The sequence below is a fragment of the Mustela lutreola genome, chromosome 5 (genome assembly GCF_030435805.1).
Source record: "Mustela lutreola isolate mMusLut2 chromosome 5, mMusLut2.pri, whole genome shotgun sequence".
NCBI lineage: Eukaryota > Metazoa > Chordata > Mammalia > Carnivora > Mustelidae > Mustela > Mustela lutreola.
This window is the reverse complement of record NC_081294.1, coordinates 17500844-17518210: the sequence shown is the minus strand read 5'-3', so window position 1 is coordinate 17518210 and position 17367 is coordinate 17500844. Positions and strand designations below refer to the sequence as shown.

The 17367-nt window shown below is 36.0% G+C and overlaps 1 protein-coding gene across 2 annotated transcripts in view; it reads left to right on the top strand.

The window, feature by feature from the left end:
* The window catches only part of CDH12 (cadherin 12), a 1003438-nt gene that overhangs the window by 747658 nt on the left and 238413 nt on the right, over window positions 1-17367 (top strand). The gene's annotated exons all lie outside the window — the stretch shown is intronic.

Below are 17367 nucleotides of genomic sequence, written 5' to 3'. Positions count from 1 at the left end.
TTCTTTGCTAAAGACAAAACGTTAAGATATTGAGTGTCATTAAACGTGGTGTTATAGCACATTATTGCTCACAGACATTCTGAAACTATTTACCAAGAAGAGACATAGGGGGAAAAAAAACAGGCATAAATTTTCTAAACTACTGTTGATATCCTTGAAAGAACAGGATGCCTTCCTTCCCCTGCCCCTTAAAAACATGACATACCATTTGAAATGTGGTTTGAAGTATGTGACGTGGCTTGTTATACTTTATAAATTATTCATTTATTACATGTTTTGCAAGCTCTTTATGTATGGCCAAAGTAATAAGTGTTGGAACCCAAGTACGTACACCTCAGTCTCTGACACAGCATGCCACTTTTAAATCTTACTGTAAATTCACAGAAATTTTGTTCCACAAAATAACTGATGGTAACTCTTCCTTTCAACACATTTATACTTTACTGCTATTTTCCTTACATAAGATTTTTGGCCCTCGCCTAGAATGGATATAATTTATCATTGCCACCAGTTTTTTTTTTTTTCTAGAAAAATGAGTATTTTGGTAGTTAACTGTCTTTAAATCTAAAAGATTTTGTCATGCTTTTAATAAAAACATATATGCTTGAAAACAAAACAAAGCAAAATAGAGCAGAACATATATGCTTGAAGAGAGTTTAGAATAAATCCAAAAACAGAAATGGAAAACTATAGTAGAAGTCCTAGGAAGCTGATCTAGAAGAATGTCTCTATGGCGCATTAATGTCCTCAGAGCTTTCTGGAAGCCTAAACTAATAAGAAATAGGATGAGTCTTAGGATTCCAGTGGTAGGTAAAAGGAAGCAAATCCATCAAGATTTAAGTTATTTACACTATATTTTTTGAATGTACCTTTTAGAAATATATTTACAGAATACCGAATAATAGAGTGGAAAAGGTTTTCAAAAGAGCCTTTGTTGAAAATGAACAGACAGTCAGGGTTTCCCTGAGGTATATGGGGCCCCAGGCAAATATTTTCTGTGGGATATCTATCTCTATACAAAGTTGGAGTCATGCCAAGTCAGTCTTTGAGTGCCATTCTGGCAGCCTAATTTATAGTGATTTTGTAAAAATTACACAATGTCATTAGCACAGGCTATTTCCATGACAGACCACTTCTAGGAATCAGGATCTAGTCATGTGACCCTGAGACAACTCCATATGTGTTAGTCCTGGAGCTCCACAGAGTATCTGATAAACCCCAAATTAAGTAGAAAGTCAGAGAGTGCCTTCGAGGGGACAAGTGGACACAAAGGCCCACGCAGTTCTAGTCAAGCCTGTCACACCCCACCCAGACGGCATTGCTGTCCATAAATAGACCTGGGAAAAAGAAGGGTCTCAGGAAATTTTGAAGAAAGCACTCCAAAACATAGAAACTCCGACATTACTCTACATTGCTTTTGCTTATATGACTCCTCTATATGACCGTGGAATATAATCATCTTTATGGCGACATAATTTCATGTTCTGGAACACTTGTTTCTTATGAGTTAATGTAATATAAGGATCAAGTTTTGGAATCTAAGACAGATGGATAGGCAGCATAGCTCTGAAACTCTGCCTCATGGGTATTAATATTCTCAGCTCTGCTTATGATGGAAACTAGACATCATGTTGAGGTTCCTGGCAAGAGTATAATGAGATAGTATTCTCTCTGGTTTTGATTGAAGCAGATTCATAGCCTTTAGTTGCCTGAATCCGAAGTGAAAAGATTGTTGAAAAATTAATGAAACCGACTTTTATTCTATCTTAGAAAGAGTCGCATTTCACCTAGGAATTGCATATCCAAATTTTGTTTGATTCTCTGGAATCATATCTTTGTAATTGCTAATATAGTATAGAATCCATCCAATTCACTTCAAAGATGAATTAGCATTTTATACATAGACTTTAAAGGAGTAGACCTAAAATCTATTATTAAATGAAAACATTATTTTCAGTCACATATTTGTAAGCGTAACGAGAACCTGTGGCTCTCTCACAATGCATGTTCCTAATGCAAATGAAACAGTAGGAGCCACAGTTTCCTTTCCACATGGAAACTAAAGTTTAATTAAGTTTGTCGTGGTGAGTCAAGATGTGGGAATAGTAATATAACATCGGGACCAATTCAAGTCATTGATTGTATGTATGTGTGCAAACATATATAAATATATTTATGCTTCTGTTTCTTTTTTAGAAAGGCATTGGGACAGTCCTCAGAAAAATAAAATATCATAAATAATGTAGAATTCTAGACTAAGCAGGAAGGCAAATGCAAAAGTGCCAAGCTTAGTGGTGGTAGTGGATTGGTTAAATACATAGTAGATTAGTAAAATAAAACTGAACTTCCATAATTGAGCTTCAATTTAATCTTGGGTATTTTAGAGCATCAGCATCTATGGGAAAAAATAATTTGTACAGTTCCTATTACTGAAAGTTCCACTTATTGAGAAGAAAAAAATCTATGTCCCTAGCTTCAAATCTAAAAGAATTTTACATGTGGAAATGTAGAGTCAGGATCCTGAACAGCTTAGTGGACATTAGCATCAACAGCTGTTCTATTTTAAAGGAGCAGATGTTAATGTTGACATTACTTCAAGAAAGACCACACTGTGGTGTTGCTTCTAGGGAATATTACTTTACTTTATATACAAATAATCATAAGAGCTTCCAGAGGTAAAGCCAGTAATTTCCTCAAATAGACATTTTGGATTTTCAACGATACTTGGATAAATGTACGTGCATAGTAACACAGAAATTAATTTGATCAGCACAAATTTTACAGGTGCTATCAATTGCTCCCAGTTCCCTCTAAACCAGAAACAAAACGAAACAAAAGTCCACCTCTTATTATTTTTTTAAATATTTTATTTATGTATTTGACAGAGAGAAAGATCACAAGTAGGCAGAGGCAGGCAGAGAGAGAGAGAGGGAAGCAGGTTCCCTGCTGAACAGAGAACCTGATGCGGGACTCAATCCCAGGACCCTGAGATCACAGCCTGAGCCTAAGGCAGACGCTTAACCACTGAGCCATCCAAAAGTCCACCTATTATTAAAGACACACACACACACACACACTGTGTACACAAACACATACTCACAGAGTAAGCTGGATACTTGCACCAACATGTATAACTGGGAGCCTATATCTGTGTAGTAGTACTTTATATCATAGCCTCAAAGCTATGTTTTAAGAAAATGCTGCCCAGTTATCCATAAAGAATAATTTAGGAAATTGAGTTGTCATTTCAGATGATCTCTGTTAACATTAATTCTTACATTTAAATTGTTTAAAATGGCAAAAAGATTAAAAATGGAAACATACATAAACCCTAAATTCTGGAGGCATTAAGAATGCATTACAATTTGAAAAAGTGTTAAGCCTGATAGGGATCAATCTAATTATGAAGGTCGCTAGATTATAATTGTAATCAGTAAGCTTTACTTAGTGCTTACCTTGGGCACTCTTTTAATTGCTTTACATTTATAAAATTATGTAATCCTCAAAACAACATATGAAGAAGATTTCTAGTGGCCCCATTTCACATATCAGAAAACTGAGACACAGAAGAGTCAGGTAACTGTCCCAGGGCTCCACGGACAGTAAACACTGAAACTAGGATTTTAAGTAAGGAAGTGTAGCTCCATTGCACCAGAAAACACCACAGATTGTTATCTTCTAAGGATATTAAGAGCTAATAATAATTTCAATATTCTGTTGAAAGTACTATAGTGGAGATCCTATTGGGGTGGTGGAGCCAAAGGCAAGTCTGATTACGTCCAGAAGATGGAGGAGTTTAAGAAAGCCTTCACAGATGAGGGAGCACTTGAGATGCATCTTGAAGGATCACTCCATTTTTTCAGAAGAGAGAGTCAGGGTAAGTTTTATAAGCACTGAGGCTTGACAATTCTAGATGAGGCTTAGATAACCGTATTTTGATATAGTCAGAGAACATGAAGCCAACTGTTTTATGTAGGTAAATACAGAAAATATTAGGTTCAATTCTAATAACAAGGTTATATTTATTTATTTATTTGTTTGTTTATACATTGGGGTATAGTTGACAAATAACATTATATTAGTTTCAGGTGTACAACATAATGATTCAATATTTGTATACATTGCAAGATGATCATTGCAATAAACCTAGTTAATATCTGTTGTCATATATCATTACAAAATTTTTTCTTGTAGTTAGGACTTTTAAGATTTACTGTCTTAGGGGCATCTTGGTGGCTCAGTGGGTTAAGTGTCTGACTCTTGGTTTCAGCTCCGAGTCATGATCTCAGGGTCCTAGGATCACGCCCCTCACTGGGCAGACCAGAGAGATTCTCTCTCTCTTTTCCTTTCCTTATGCTCCTCTTCATGCTCACTCATTCTCTCTCCTTCTAAAGTAAGTAAATTAAAAAAAAAAAAAAAAGATTTACTCTCTTAGCAACTATCAAATAGTCAACAAAGTATTATTAACTATAGCCTTGTGTGGTATATTATAGTTTTGTTTGTTCTTAAAGGTCTCATGATCCACAAAGATGTCTTGACTGAGAATTCACATGGACAGAGTTGCAGTTGTAAAATGAACCCTAAAAGTGCCACTTGAAAGACCCATTGGAGGTGGGGGGACTGACATGGAGACAGGGAGAGCATAAAGGTGAAGGTTACAATAGGTCTGACCAGGAAGTAATGAAGAGAATGGGATATTAGAATTGAACATTTGAAAGATGGACATATTTTGAAATATTTCAAGATCTGTCAGTCATGGGAATAGAAAGGATGCGGCAAGACATTAACGGATAACTGCATGCAGAGAATGAAATAGTGGGAGAAGTAAAATAAGTGACTCAGATTTCTGACTTTGTTTTCCTAATATCCAGTATAGAACTGGCATTAGAGTAAGAAACAAAATGATCGCTGTTAGACATGGTACATCCACAGTTACTTTTATTTTATTTTTTTAAGACATACTTATTTTAGAGAGAGACAGTAAGGAGAGAAGAGAAAAAGAGGAAGAGAGAGAAACAGAGAGAGTCTTTAAGAAGACTCCCCGCTGAGCACAGAGCCTGGTGCAGGGCTCACTCCTGGGGTCCTGCAACCATGACCTGAGCCAAAATCAAGAGCTCATCACTTAACCAACTGAGCCACCCTGGCAGCCCTCCTTAGGTGTACCCAGGTGAAGCATCTTACTGATATTTAGATATGTTAATCTGGGGTTCGCAAAAGAAGACTGTGATAGAGATACAGGTATAGAGTAAGTGGTATACAGGTGGTAGTCAAAATCACACAAATAGGTAACACTCTGGGAAAAACTGCAGAGAAGGTATTGAACCCTTGACTTTTTTTGTTTGTTTAATTTTTTAAATTTATTTTCAGTGTAACAGTATTCATTGGCTTTTGCACCACACCCAGTGCTCCATGCAATCCGTGCCCTCCCCAATATCCACCACCTGGTACACCCAACCTCCCACCCCCTGCCCCTTCAAAATCCTCAGATTATTTTTCAGAATCCATAGTCTCTCACTGAACCTTGACTTTTAACGGAAGAGCAAGTGAAGAAGAATTAGGTAGATCTATATAATAAGAAGCAAAACACAAACATTAAAATAGTGCAATGGAAAATAAACTGAAAATTTTGAGAGTAAGAAATGACAAACAAGGGTTGAAATTCACAGGTCAGTTAAATAATGACTGTAAAAGCCCCTTCTCATTTTGTCAGTGAGCCAGAGGTGACCTTTGTCAAAATGTTTTAAATGATTTTCTTTGGACCTTAAAGAAAAAGAAAGGAATGGGTACAGCCAATAGATTTCAAAAACAGATTGATCTATGCCTTATTTATATGCCTGGCTTGATCTGATTGGCATTCTATTAGGGTTCTCCAAATAAACAAAACTAACAGGATGTGTGTGTGTGTGTGTGTGTGTGTGTGTGTGTGTGTATACATATGCCTATATATGCATATGTATTTATGGAGAAACAAAGAGAGAGGTAATTTTATTTTAAGGAATTGATTTCCCATGATTGTGGAGATTCAAGTCCAAAATCTGCAAGATAGGCTTGCAAGAAGGCGACCCAGGGAAGAGTTGCAGATAAAAATTCAAGGCAATGACGATAGAATTTCTTTTCTTATTTTGAAATTATATGTAGAGCTCAGGTTTGGAGTAGTAAAATAAAGAACAACAAGAAAAAAACAAGAAGAGATAGCATGATAGCTTATTAAAATAGATTTAATTGCATTGCAAAAATAATTTGTCTATCCAGAATTTCTCCTAAACTAATAGAATCTTAAAAAAAATAAGCTAACACAAAACTAAGATGATATTTTGATTCCTGTATATAATCCCTTGCACCCAATAAAAAGATAAATTATATCATAAAGTTATACAAGGAGTTTCAAAGATGTTTCCTTGGTTGAACGTTCTATCTATTCTCTATTTGACTCATGAGTCAGGTAGTTTTGTTACTTATTTATTTATTTAGTTAGTTAGTTGTGGTTTTGTTTTTGTTTTTGTTTTTTTTGGTTTTTTTTGAGAAGGCTATTTTCATGTGCAATTTACTTCTAAAATTTGAGCTTTTGATATCAGAGTAATTCTTTTTCAGTTGAGAGTCAATGCTCATATCATCAACCCAATCTTTATGCAAAACTGAATGCTTCCTCTTGACTCCTGCCTCACTTACATGCCTGAGAAACTTGCAGTGTATTCAAATACTCTAAGTCAAGATCTTGTTTCCAATCCATTCTGCTGTCAAATGGCCTAACCTTGATGCTAATCAAAGCATCATTAGCTACCTGCTCTTTCTGTAGCATAAAACCAGAAGGAGCCATTCTCACTTTTTCTAAAAGCCTAATCAGGTAAAACCTGATTATTTTATTGCACACCTTGATTCTTAAGCATATCTCTAGTGTCATAGTTTTTCTCAAAAAAAGATGTTGTGTTTGAAATAGTCATCTTAGATATGATTAGATAGCAATGCCTTTAAAAGGAAAATTGACATGGAATCTGAACAAATAACACTATATACTAAAGTTCTTATCAAACAGTTAATGCCTATTGTAAGTTCTCTCTCCTTTACAATTTATTTCTTACTTCTAGCATACTAGTTGCTCATAATAGCTGTGCCATAAAGGTTTAATGTGTTTACTTTAATTGAATTGGCAGGACCTTGAATGAAATTCCACTATCTTTAAATCAATATACGAATCCTAAAAAACAGCATTTCAAAAATAGCATGGACAGCATGAAGATTTGATAATCACTTACTGTTTTTTTTCTTCTTTTTTATTTTTCTCCTTCTCTCCTTCCTCTTCATACTGTTGCCATCTTTCCACCCTCCCTCTAATTATTTTTCCACCATTCTGTTTCTTCTAACCATTTCTTTGTATTATATGTGACTGTAGCACAATACAGTTACTTAAAAGCTAGAGTAAAGAGTTGGGAGGCTTTGATTCTAATTCCAGCTCTTTAAACAATGACCCACATGAAACTACTTAAGCACAGGTGTGTCCACTCATATGACTAATAATGTAGCGTGATATATCACATACCCAGATTTTATTTTCATCATCTTAAATGCATTTGTCCCAAACTTCACAATATAGTTCATTGTATGTGCATGTATGCATATGTGCACATACGTTTAGACATTTTTTTCCCTGTAAAATACTAGGTGGAGTCTTTGGGAAACAGTGCTCTCTCTATGGCTAACATTGATGAACCCCTACAACTTGCATATTATATCAAGTGATAAGACCTAGGATCCAATGCAATGATTGGGGAAGTACCTGGAAAGGCCACCATATGAACAGATAACAGAAAAATAGGGACTACAGAGTGATCTGAATAATAAAGATTTTGAATTTAATGTTCTTCACTTCTAACAACATTGACTTTGTGAATATACGTCACAGTTATGCCATTCAAACATGCGCTTGAAATATAAATGGATTATTTTGGTACACTTTTAGCATAATCTATATGTATATAAGGATCCTTCCTGTTTAACTCTAAAAAGGAAGAAACCACTGTCATAAAAAGTACCATCTGTATATATTTCATTGTTCATGAGGCACCACATAGTCCATGTCTACTGACACTTAGTCAATAGAAATAACATATGAAATTACTATGATAAAAGCATATCTTTTCTACTCCTGCATTACCCATAGAGATTGCATAAAGGAGATTTTCTGTAGAGCTTGTATCATTGTAACACTTTAGAGTAGATGTTTAATGCCTAGTCACACCGTTAAAGCATGTTGTTGTTTCTTATTGTTGTTTTATGGCAACCTTCAAGGACTGTTAGTCTTGGCACTCCTGGGTGGCTCAGTAGGTTAGGTGTCTGCCTTTGGCTCAGGTCATGATCCCAGGGTCCCGGGACTGAGTCCTGCATTGGGCTCCTTGCTCAGCGAGGAGCCTGTTTCTCCCTCGGTCTGCTGTTCCCCCTGCTTGTGCTTTCTTTCTCCCTCTCTCTTTCTGATAAATAAATAAATAAATAAATAAACAAATAAATAAATAAAATCTTAAAAAAAAAAAAAAGGAAGAGAAGAAAAGACAAGAACTGTTAGTCTCTCACAGTTTCATGGATGTTAGAAGACTTGAGATGACTGGTCAGAGAAAAGGGACATTACTGCTTCCAGCACAGCAAGCAGCATGAACGTCTGCATATTTGACTCAGTTCCCACTGCCCGATGTGCTGTATGGACAAAAGAGACCCAGATGGATGCCAGCACTTTCCATGGGTTGCATTTATTGAGAAGAAGCCTGATAATACCAGCCGTTTGTTTAGGAGGGAGACGTTACCTATGTTTTAGTGGGTAGGAAGCATGCCTGACCTTTACTTTGGAAGAAGACACTATCTCATCTTTTCAAAGTTATTTGTTATATATACATTCTTGAAAATATAGTCTTGGAGAAAGGCCATTTAGTGCTTTCTGGGCAAGACCTGAAGGGCTGTGAGAGATGAGGAAGAATTGTCTCCCAGTGCTTTTAGTACATTGCCTTACTAAACAGACACCTTGTGATGTGGTGACAAAGTTAAAAACAATTTAAAATACTTCAGCAAGTGAACTGAACTCCTTTTCCAGTAGTCAAACGATGACTCCTTCTCTTTCTCCCTCTCTTTTTTCAAGCAACTTAAAAAAATTTTAAAAAAACATTTCTCTCAGAGCATGTATTCTTTTCATTCTGAATCTAGACTTAGAACTATAAATAAAAAGGAGGTTGGACCTCAAGTTTAATTCGGGCTCTTAGTGATGTTAATCTCACAAATTAACTATCTTCTCAGTAAGTATAACCTTTTCAGTATACCTACGTATTTTTCTTATTCAGGTGATAGGAGATAGCTTATTTTTCAGCCATTGGTATAAATAATTGTTTGGGAGATAGCCTCATAATTATACTGATGGTCTCACTCCTTGATTACAATGTCTGAATGACTTTTTTATCACAAACAGTGATTTATTGTGATAAAAAGTGGAGAGTTATATAGAATTAAATTTCTCTTTATTTGACAAAGTATTCAGTGTTACTGAATTTCAAAATGACCAGAGAGTTATAGGATGTTATGGTATTTTAGGCCATTTATTATAGAGGATTTCAGATTGTAATTCATAATGTTGTTTTCAAAATGCTGGGCTTTAAAAGAGGACAATGGTATTTTCAGATGGTATATAAAAGACTCTAAATATAACTTTTTGCTGAGTAAACTTAGACACTAAACAAGGAATTGGTAGTATGGAAAGATGGAATTACAGTTGTGTTGATGATGTGAACTACTGTTTTAACTTTTGAGGTCATCCCCAAAGGACCAGTAATGTCACTTTAAAAAGCAAAATCAATCAATAATAACAATAATAATAAATTAATACACAAGGAAAAGTGTACTTTGAAAATAAACGACAATAAGACATGATTCAAAACCAACCCTCCAGTAATTTTTTTGCCTTGATTAAAATATTTTCAACATCAAATAGAGAAATATTTAAACTATTTTTATTATCCATTACATGATTATAATCAGAAAAAAAAAAAAACAACTTAAATTTCTGTGCCCAACATGGGGCTTGAACTCACAACCCCAAGATCAAGAGTCTCATGCTCTAGAGATGGAACCAGTTAGGCACCTCCCAGAATCACTACTGTCTACAAATGAGAACACTGAATGTTTCCTTTAAAGCTGCAGTGGCCTTCATGTAGTACCCCTGTATTCACTTAACTGGAAACACACAGAATTTGTGCAAGCTTTCGGGTGTCCAGCATAGTAATTTTATGTAAATGTTTAAACTGTGCGTTTCATGGAAAAAATCTAGGTTTCATATTTTAGAAGGTCAATGTTTAAATTCAAAGTTTAGAAGGATTAGTTATGATATACATCTTTATCAATATGTGCAATCATGCGCTCATTAATTTGTCAGGAATATTTCTGGTTTTTGCTGCCACTGATTAAATTGTTCCGTAACATACAATCTTTGATTAAGTATCAAACTTTAGATATTATATGAGATATTGAATATATTTAAGAAATAATTATCTAATTTTTATTATTCAGTCTGTTTTGAATGATAGTCTTATTTATATTTCCAAGGTGATGCTTTTATTAATATCTATGAATACATACTACTAAGTGAAATTTTTTGGATCAAACAATAAACAAGAGTAGCTATTAAATTAATAATTATGCAACTGAGTAGGGAAATATCCCAGTTCAATTAAGTAAAATAATTGCTTACAGAAAAATAATTATGAATGCTCTCAATACACGATGCTTCCTGGGTGAGAATTGTGAAGAGCAAAGAAAATATAGATAATGGATAAAAGCTGGGATTGTGAGAATTTTAGGATGAGTAAAATGTGAGCTAGGACAGAGTGAATATTGTCAGGAGTCAAAATTACAGGTTTCCATAGACTCCCCTTAAGTACCAGGTTTCAAAAATCCAGACCTACAAAATCCGATGATTCTTACTTGCTGTTTTGAGATGACAAGAAAACAAGTCTTCATGTGCCAATCGACTGGGATGTCCAGTCTTTTCTGTGTGATTCGCACGGGTCATGAGTCGGTAGCCCGTGCGGCTGCTTCTGCGGGGAGGGAGTGATAGACAGGCTGCGGCAATGTCTTCATCCCAGGATGACCTGGCCTTGCACAGCAGGTCTCTGCGGACTCTCTAAGGCCAGGGTTTCTCCTCATGGTGCAAAGCAATAATCCACTTGGGTTTAGGGTTATGCCTGATGTCAGAGTAAAATTATTAGTAGCACCCATTTTTACTTTCAAAAGTGTTCTTGTTGGGTGACAAATTACATGGCTACCTTAGTGTGTGCATCATTTAGAAAACTGCCTGGGCCTCAAAGGCTATGACCACATGGTTATGGCTCTATTAAATCACACACGTACACTCAGCTATTTTGCCCGGGGCATGCCCACTGCAGTTGATTGGCAGAGTGTCTAGAGTCAGCCGCATTCTAGGCCTAAAATAACATCATTCTCCCTCGGTCTACTATTGGTTTGGACACAGAATTTTCCTGATCATTATGGTGATTTTTCTCTTAGGGGCACCTTTATTCTTATGACCATTCGGCATTAGTCAAGGACTCTTCATACCTTGAACTTACTTAATCATGTTAATAGCCTCTACGTTACTGCCAGAAAATTATTGTGTTTTTTTTTCTCTTTTATGAACTTTCAGATGAAATAAGTAACTAGAAGAGAAGTTCAATCTAACTTTAACAATCAGTATTGGCTAAGACTTAGGCAGACCTTGCCAAACCAAAATGTCTTGTTAGAAAATTCTGCCTGTCCATCAGTGGTGAAGTTCTATACTGCATATTTGCATAACTGAAGTACACATTCTATTTGTTCTTTGTAGAACTAAGAAAAGGTTTGGCCTAAAGGTAAATCCTAGTTTTCTTCTGGGAAAACAGAAAATTAAAAAAAAAAAAAAAAAAGCAGAAAACTAGGAAGTTTCTAGTTAAAATTTTCTAGCTTAAAGTACATAAAAGTCAAAACTCTGCCAGATACCTACTAATATTATGGTGGGAGTTAGTTTAACTATAAGTTTGCAGGTTTCTCCAGTTCTAAGAATTATCTCCAACTCTTATAGAATTTGAGTAAATGAAGTTGGAATAAGCGATAATGGAATGGAGATGGCAATTCTAGAAAAGTTTCTTGAAGGAGTAGGATTTTGGGTGTTTCGTGCAAGTGATCGATATTATAGCTTTGAGGTAAAGTACAAAGGAAGACTAAATAGTGTCCTTGAACAAGGTGGACAGTTTTTGCAAAAACTACATTATGAGAGATGAGCATGACCAAATAAAGGACATGAATTTTTAAAATAATGAGTATAAGTCCTCCAAGTTCTAGCCCAGTATGATTACCCTGACACTCTTGGAAACTACTCTAGCTTCTGAAAAATGGCACAAGGTAATTTTCAATAGTAGTGGAAGATTGTTCTTAGCAGCTGTAAAATAATAATTTGGGTGTGAAAGAGATAGGGACTGGAGCACCTTGGTTGTACAGTTGGTAGAGTGACTCACAGTTGGTTTTAGCTTCACTTGTGATCCCATGGTCCTGGGACTGAGTCTCAGGTGAGGCTCCGCGTTCAGCACAAAATTGGCTTAAGAGTCTCTCTCCCTTTCCCTCTGCCTCTCCACTCATGCTCTATCTAAAACACAATAAATACATCTTTAAAGAAAAAAGAGAGCTATAAGGACAAAGTCATTGAAGACTATGGCTTTTGTTCTGGCTTAGGAATAATAAGAATGGGAAACAGTTGAGAACTTGTGAGGTAAGGGGTAATAGAGTAAATATAGGAAGAGGGAATATGATATTAAAAGTTTCATTCATCATTTTATATTTTCTGATTTCTGTGTGGAAAGTATTTTGGAATTATTCGTCATTAATTCTCTCCATACACCCAAAAGGGGACTACTGTTGTTTTCTGTATGTTGAGGAAAAGAAAGTAGAAGTAAAGTTCAGGGGCACCTGGGTGGCTCAGTGGTTAAAGCCTCTGCCTTTGGCTCAGGTCATGGTCCCAGGGTCCTGGGATCAAGCCTCACGTCGAGCTCTCTGCTCAGGAGGGAGCCTGCCTCTTCCTCCTCTCTCTCTCTGCCTGCCTTTCTGCCTACTTGTGATCTGTCAAATAAATAAAAATCTTTAAGAAAAAAAAAAAAGAAGTGAAGTTCAGTCATCGGTCATGGGTAACTTACAACATTGGAGAGCTGGGGTCCAAAAGTAAGTCTCCCTGACTATGAAGCCAGAGTAGGAGTCACTATGGTAGAGGGGAGGGGTGCCTGCCCATTAAGCATTTGACTTTTGACAGTGCTTAAAATGCTTTCTGACACATAAAGCATGTTAACACAGTTAAGCAAGTTCCCAAATGAAACAGGCTGTTGGTGAAAAGCTCTAGAAAGGCACGTAGCATCACACGGACTATTCATTCTCATGATGTCACTTTCAAGGAGATAAAAAGATGCTGTTGAATGGGCTATAACTTAAGACATATGTTAATTCAGTCCCTGAAGAAGGACATCACAATTACTCAATTATTGGATAAAGAACACCCAAGGGAGTTTATATTTCAGTGGAAATGAAGAGCTTTGGAGCACAGCTTATAAGGCCCCACTCCTTTTTTTCTAGTTGAATCAGAAATGCAGAGTGGTATTTCCCATATCCTTCTTCATTTATCTGGGATGATTTTTTTTTTTTTCTTAAGAAGATTTTCATATTTCTTAAACAAAACTGGGACAGTAAACTGAAAATATGATCACTAAATAAACAAATGTATTAGAGATAAAACCTTTTTCAAAGGTTTCATAGTTTTCAGTTGCCAGTATAAAACATTTTGCTACATAAATTGTAGATGATATATATACAGTGATATATTTCTAGGAGGTTTTGAGCTCTGTTTTCAATGGTTCCCTGGTTGGAACTTATGCTGTTAATATGTTGTTATTTTATTTTATTTTTTTATTTTGCTTATTTATGTGATAGAGTATTTAAAATCTCATTCTCACACTCCAACAAATTCAAGATAAACTTAACAAGTGTAATAAATATTTATTAAAGATTCCACAAAGGTTGACAAAGAAAGAGATGTGGAAAACACCAAACATATATACCATTTGTCAAAACAATTTAAAATACAATTTATTCATTGTTAAACAAAACAAATCATGCAAATCAAAACAAAATCAGTAAAATTTGTAATTTTCCTGTCTCCTGGCAAGCAAAAATTTCACCTCAATGTCTGTACACACACACACACCAAAATGTCAAAATTAAATTTCAGGTCTGCTCCTCTCTACAACTGATTATGTGCCTTTGTGAATGGAAGGGAGGCCAGAGGGAGGCAGGATGGGCTGTCATAGATGAACGGTTCCCAAGAAAATATTCACAAACACTGGCTGAAAGCAGAAGATAATCACACATAGTTTTCAGTTGCCAGTTATGCTTATTGAAGTGAAACCAATGAATTATAAAATAAACAACAAGACCCCCATCCCTTCATTGTTGTGAGGATTTGTGAGAATGATGTAGCAGAAACATACTTTAAGTCAGATGATGGGAGATGAGGAAAATCAGAGAAAAATAAAATTTAATAGATGGCATTGTTGATTTTTACTTGTGCTTTGCTTGGGCAGAGCAAAGTACTGAGGACGCTTCACGCATCACTTCCTTGACTTCTCACAAGATTTTTAACCACAGAGTTATGAAGTGTGTGAAGCTGTGACCTACGTGTTTAAATTCCAGGGCAGAATTGCAGTTAAAAGAAAATAATTTGATGTGATAAGAGGAATTTCATAGTATTCAAATCCTTTACTTTCTGTTCTTGGAGACAATGAACGAAACACATAAGCCCCCAAAGTAATATTTTTTAAAGTCTTACAAGTTTCTCTCTAGAATCATCTATGCACTTCTCCCAAAATATCTCTTTTCAAACCATACCCTTCCCAATCTCTGAGAAAGGTTTTCCAACTCTTGTTCTTTCCCACTATTTCCTTTCACCCTCTTTTGTCTGATTAGGCATCACAAATGCCCAAGAATTTTTTTTTTTTTTTCCTACTTCAGGGTCAAACATAAAGACCAAAGGAAGAGAAATGAATGAAGTGATCCAGACCTCCATCATCTTTGGAGGGTAATAGCAGAAAAGATTAGTAGCTCTTTTACTGTAATAATTTATGCCTTGTCACTTGGGTATTATTATTTCAAAGATGACACAATAACACTGAGAGAAATGCCGTAGGGTAGCCACGGGATGCTGCTCTCGTAAGTGGAGCAAAGTAGCGAGGGATAAGCCCCCTGCCTTTTTGAAATGAGCCTTGTTGATTTGGTCTATTTAACAACAACCAGAAGGTTGACATAGAATCATCTATGTCTTCCCAACTGTATATTCTTTTTTTTTTTTTTTTTTTAAAGATTTTATTTATCAGAGAGAGAGAGAGAGCAAGCACAGGCAGACAGAATGGCAGACAGAGGCAGAGGGAGAAGCAGGCTCCCTGCGGAGCAAGGAGCCCGATGTGGGACTCGATCCCAGGACGCTGGGATCATGACCTGAGCCGAAGGCAGCTGCTTAACCAACTGAGCCACCCAGGCGTCCCCTGTATATTCTTTATAGCATACTATGTATAGTGATATTGGATAATTATAGAATAAAAATACTGTGTTTCATTAAAAATGGAACTCGATCCTTTTTTGTTCGTTTGTTTTTTTAAGGGATTTTTGCTTAGAATCTAGCTAAGTTTTTCCCAGACTTGGCTTTGTCACAGTAAAGAAAAACGGTAACTACAGACTTAATTATTAAGTGTAGCCCGTGTGAGAAGCTCAGAGTTAGAGTTCAAATAATACCAAGAGTGGAGCAGTGGGAGGGACCCTCTTCATGTGGATCCATCTTCAGGAGGAGGCACTCATATCTGTGGTAGCTGTCAGATTTATTTGCTCTCTTCTTTACCTAAAGCAGGAGTCATGTACGGCTTATCATGATTATGTGGAGTAACTGTTACAATAATAAGGAAAGCAGTCTTTCTGATTCCTGCCTGGCAGAACATGAGTAGCACTTGGGTTAGGATATGGGGGTAATGGGGGTATATGTGTGTGTGTGTGTGTGTATTTTTTTTTTTTTTTTTTTTTTTTTTTTTACAGAGAGAGAGAATGAGAGAGCAAGAGAAGGGGGAGGGTCCAAGGATATATATATATATATATATATATATATATATATATATATATCCTGGGACTCCAGGATCATGACCTAACCTGAGCCACCCAGGTGCCCTGGGCATCTACATTTTTAACATTTTTAACAAGAAACCCTTATGAATCAGATTTAGATATCAACGATAATCGCACTTTGAGAAACTTTGCCATAGAGTTCAATAAGAACAGTGATGATAAAATGGTCTCTTACGTGTTAATTTTAAGATCAGTGCACATGGGGCAGATTGCGGATCTCGCAATATTTGTTGGTTTTGTGGTTGAACTCTCAACAGGGAATTTTAGTTTCCAAATTGTCAGGTTTTTCAGAATTCTCCACGGGAAACAAAGTATTGAGAACAGACTGTAATTTCCTCAGTTGCTCATAATGTACTATGGAGAAGAGTTTGTAATTGTCACAGTAATCCAATAGCAACTTAATTCCAGGTGTGTGCAGCTTAAAAGGGTGATAATTGGATAGCAGATGAACTGATAGAGTAAGTAGAAAATGTGCATAATGTTTGTTGAGGAGTGTTTAACTGCTGAGATGTACAATAGAAAGTTTAACTGAATCTTTCTATTTTTTTTCTAAAGATTTTATTTATTTATTTGACAGAGAGAGAGATCACAAGTAGGCAGACAGACAGGCAGAGAGAAAGGGGGAAGCAGGCTCCCTGCTGAGCAGAGGACCTGATGTGGAACTTGATCCTAGGACCTTGAGACCATGACCTGAGCTGAAGGCAGAGGCTTAACCCTCTGAGCCACCCAGGTGCCCCTGAATCTTTCTATTAGAAAATCACAATACCATTAGTCAGTAAATCGTTAAATTTGTGTAATTTAAGCAAATATGCGTCAACCTGTACTGCCTCTCAGGTTGAGTGTTAGACATTGGACATACATAAGGAGTTCACCCTCAAACATATTTGAAATTATATAAGCACAATACAAAATGTGGAACATTATTATATGCATCTAAGTTATAAATGTGAGCCGTTATAGAAATGAGTGGTTAATTCCAGTACAGTGGTGAGGTGGATAAGGGAGTTAGAAAGGTAGGTTAAGAGGGAGAAGTTGTAGAAAACCCAGGGTAGCTTTATATAGTAGGCAATAACTGACTTTAATTTTTGGTAATAGAAATTCAGTGTATATGTATGTATGTATCTATTTCCATTTATTTATTTATTTATTTAAATATTT